Consider the following 4915-nt stretch of genomic DNA (forward strand, 5'->3'; position numbering starts at 1 on the left):
TTGCCAATGATTGTGTGCACTTGGAGTACAGGCACCAACACCTTCACATATGCTTCAGATGTGTTTTTGTAGAGTAGTGCCTTTAAATGACTTCATGCAGGGTAAGCTGAGACATACCATATTTAAAGGTGAACCCACTTTGAAGATTTTTCAGGAAATTTGGTCTTTTTCATCTTTTTGTGGAGAAGGATTCATACAGTATGATGAGGAGCCCAAACACATCTCAAAGCTTCCCAAAAAAACCAGAGAGGACCAAGAATGGCTGACTGCCATTTACTTTCCTTCACAGCCACATAACAAATCCATTTATGGGGGCACTTGAAGACTGGTTTAGCCAAACATTCCTGACATCACAAGTAGCTCTTGGGAAGTTCGTGCTGGGTTATCAGGTTTTGCATAACATTTATTGAGTGCTGCTGCCTTGAAAACAAAAGCTGGGGAAACCAAATTTACATATTATTCACCATCACTGCACCTTTTACTCTTAGTTGATATTAACATTTCTGATGGGAAATGCTGTACTGACTTTAAAACAAATGCAAATTAGAAGCACCTGTTTGCAAGTTTGCAAATGAGTCTCTGCTCACACACCAGTAAAAAAAAAAGTCATATTGTTGTCATTATTATTGTTGATATAAACTCCCAGTGAGGCATTTTAACACATTCAAAGAAAAATGTTGTTTAGAGCTGGAGTTTCCTTTTTCCAGAGATGATCATCACGGATCAGACTTAACCAGTTTGGGAGGAATAAAGCACAAACTCCACATACAGTGAAGTGCTGCAGTTTAATGGCATGAAGCAGTGGAGGTGGGACCTGCCAGACAGCATGTGTTTAGACACCTTCTTATCAAACAGGCCATGCTCTTATATATATGTCCGTGTGGACGAGTTATAAAAAATTCACACTACTCTGAGTTGTTATGAAGGGAAAAACTATCTATCGAGGCTAAAACATTTTTTTTTGTTGGAGCTGTTGCAAGAAGAATTTTCTCCCCAACATGAAGAGGCATCAGTGTGTTTCTCTGTAATCTGTGAAGACGTTTTCACACTGGCTTCAGGAGCTGAGTGCCAGTTCTTGCATGGCTGCAGTGGGAGATTTTTCAGACCCACTGCTGAAGACCAGAACTTTACTCTGAAGTAATGAAATTTGGATAAAAGCAGAAACCAGTTAACACAGAAAAGCTACTTGACACTGACTAACTACTACTAACAACACGAACTGGGCCTTTTGGCAGGCAGTGACACTAAAGCAGCATAAATAACTTTCATTAGATCTTGCAGTTCTAGGTCTTACTTTGTTGGGTTTTAAAGTTAAAGGTCTAATTTTTATGATGTTTCATGTTCAATCTTTCATGTCCCTAGAAGGAAGATAATTTTTTCCAGGAAAAATTGTCTGCAATGATTCCCCAGCTAGCAGGAAAACATCTATTATTAACATCTACAGCATCCTTTGCTCTGAAACCTGAGCTCCTTTGTCCTAATTAGAAGAGTGTGTTGATTGCATCCACCTGTTATAGAGAGTGACACTGAACCAAGACCTCAGCTGAACCTGAAGCTTATTTCTGTGGCAAAGAGGATTTTGCTATAAAGCACAACTTTCACATCTTAGTAATCTATTTTGACTTGCCTTTTTTAAAAAAAAAAATCAATGGAGTTGTGCGACACTGGGTGGAGCTAAACTCAAACATCACCCCTTCTCCTGTTTATATGGACTAAATATAATGCAACCCACATATTCTTATGGGCACTCCCTCTTTAGTGATTCGTTTTAACCCCATCTTGCCCCATCTTTGGTAGATATATATGTGAATGTATATGGTTGATTGTTTTTATTTTTTTAGACTCTATTCCAATCGTGTCTACAAGGATGAAGAACAGAAGCCAAAAATGTGTCTATGAAACTATCAAAGTTGTGCTGTTGGAAACTTTCACTCACTTTATTTCTCCGTGCATGAACGTTGTGCCAGAAGCTTCCACTCTTTTAAGCAACAATATCACGGTGGGCAGAATTTGCCTGCAGTGTCCGTCAGTCACTGCTGATTTCTTTGTATAGCCCCATCCCATAATGCTTCCAACAATTTCGTGGTGTCATTCTGCTGCCAGGCTTTTGGCAAGGGCACTTATCTTCATTTGTTTTTGCTTCAAATGAATGGAACTGGGTTTAGATTGGGCACAGGCACTGCATGAGTGAGGAAGCGATATCTGAGACTTGACGCTCGGCCTATCAAAGAGCTCCCTTCAACTTTCCAGTCCTTAGAGAAGTCATGAAGGCGATGCGTGTGGAAGTCACTCATCATAGCTGGTGGTGTAGCTGCAAGCTCAAATGGCGTTTGAGTGGCAAACTGTTGGAGCAGAAGCGATGAAATGAAACTTGGTCACATGAGAGCGTTTGCACTTGTGCAGTCTGTATTAATAGTTCTGGTTGGGGTGCTGGTGGCCACAAGTCAAAGTGCAGGACTTTGTGTCAGGGAAGTTACAACATAGACAGTTTTCTAGCAGTGCAAACGTGATGGGTCTTGTTCAAAATGATCAGGATCTTTCTGTGTGTTTACATATATACAGCTGTTTATTTTAAATATAGCCTGAATTTACTGGATTTGATAGAAATCCCCAAACTACCACCTGAACTGTTGAATGGATCCATTTTTGGATTTCAAAGGAACGTTTAACCAGCCATAACTATGCAGAATAACTCTCACATGTGGGGTCTAGGGCAATTTAATGCTGGCATGGGGAGACAGAATATGTGCTATCATAAAAGAGCTATTAATGTTTTCGAATTGATCTATAAGAGTAGCTGTGTGTATGACTGAGGCATACTTCCATGTAACAAGCAGTCTGCTCCAGTAGATTTACATGGCTCTTGGGTTAAAGCCCTAAAAGTACCAGTTTCACTGAACCATAATTGGTTCTTGAAACAACAACTCTGACCATGTTTCCAGCTAATTCATCATTCAATCTTATAACAACAAGTCAAACAGACACTTTCAGGCAGTTGGTGGCAGTGTGACGTGTAAAGCTTATGAGGCTTCAGTCCTTTAAGACCTTTACTGTTCTTCCCTTAAGGCATCTGGTCTGACTTTTACCAAACAAAAGGTAAAATAAACTGAAGTTTATTTATTTAACAGAAGTATTCACACAACTAGAAATGAGCAAATATTCCTCTGACACTGACACTAAAGAGAATTTTTCTAAACAACACACAGAAAGTCATTCAGTAAAAACGACTCTCCGTATTTAAAACCTCAACGTTAGGAATTGGCCATGGCTGTATGTTTTCAGAGCCAAACATAACCATATTTGCACGAGAGGCTGGAGTATTATATTAGCAGGTAACAAGCTAGCTTGGTTAGTAAGCTGCATTCATAAACTGAACGTATGCAAAGCAGACGTGCAGATCTGATAATTGGTGCTAATAAAATCAAGGTTCACTCAGCAAAAATTAAACACAGAAGCTGCTTCTCACATAATTGCATCAAAAAACCCCAAAAAGCACAGACATGACCGAGAGGCTCAGTTCAGGGATTTGAACTAGCAGAGGTGAGGCCTCCCAGATGTCAATCAGCTGCAGCTACCCGTCACACCTGTAACTCCTTTTCAGGAAGTGTCATACATGTGCATGTCTTCATGAGTGCATTCACATACAAGTTGCACTTGTCTGTGCAGCGACCTTTAAAAAAAATGTTCCTTTTCATCTTTTTTGGGTAAAAAAGTACCTGTGCTTTTCATGCTTTAAGACAAGACCCCAGAGGCTGTAGGGCTTAGTGCCTGATCCTGCTGATGCACTGTTTGTGTATAAGAGGAATGCACAAACTGTTTGTGTGTTTCAACTTTCTTTCCCTTTTCTGTTACTATTTTATCTTTTGCAAAGCTATTCGCTCAGTGTTGTCAAATGACTGTTTAATGCTAACCACTGAGCCAACCATAATCACAGCTCTCTGTGCCGAGGCCTTAACGAAATTATTATTTTACATTCATGTCATAACCTCTTCTTTCAACTTGCTCCTCTTGGGTGGTTTTCATCTCCTTCTATCTTTTTCATCTTCATCTTCCTCTGTCATGCTAGCCTCCTGTACATCCTCTCTTACCTCATCTTTAAACCACTTTTTCTGTCCTCTTCCCCCTCTGCTGGCAGTTTCACCATCAACACCATTTTCCTGGTGTACCCAGCATCTCATAACTAAACATTTTCAAACCACCATCTATATTCAAATCTTATCTTTTTGATCCTCCTTACTTCCAACACAGGTACGAATAACAAAACCCAACGAAAGTATCCTTGGGCAAGACACTGAGCCCCGAGTTGCCCCTGATGCATCGATGGATGTGTGAGGGTGTGTGTGAAGGTATAGACAAAAGCACTATGGATGTGCATGTGACTGCATGGTGAGCTTGTACAAAAAATCACTCTGAGTGCTCAAAATCATGTAGAAAAGCACTTTATAAGTACCAGTAAATTTACCAACATAAGTAGATGTAAACGTATGTGTGGTGCTGAGTCTGAGAAGCACAGATGATTGAGAGGATGATTTTGGAAACTTAAATAAACTCCTCTGCTGAAGTAATATATTTTTCCTACATCAAAACACTGAAACAAACTTTCTGGGCAGACTTTTGCATCTTAAACAATGATGCTATTCTTTTCTTAGATGTGCTTTACCACTTTGATTTGATTTGATTTGATCCCAATAACTGGCAACAACGAGGATGAATGACCTTTTTTGTGGCGTTTGCACAGTTTTGTGCAGAGATTCTCTGAGAGTCCTGCGTTTTCCTTCTATCAAAACATACACCAGGGTGTTGCTGGATATCGTGGTCCAGGACTCCACCACAAAATGACTTTTACTACCAGGAAGCAGAGCACAACTAAAGGTATCAAAAGCCTTAAGATGACAAATCCTGCCACCGACAGAGA

This window comes from Pundamilia nyererei, unplaced genomic scaffold (assembly GCF_000239375.1).
Source record: "Pundamilia nyererei isolate P.nyererei 1_Seehausen unplaced genomic scaffold, PunNye1.0 scaffold00075, whole genome shotgun sequence".
In the NCBI taxonomy this organism is placed as follows: Eukaryota; Metazoa; Chordata; class Actinopteri; order Cichliformes; family Cichlidae; genus Pundamilia; species Pundamilia nyererei.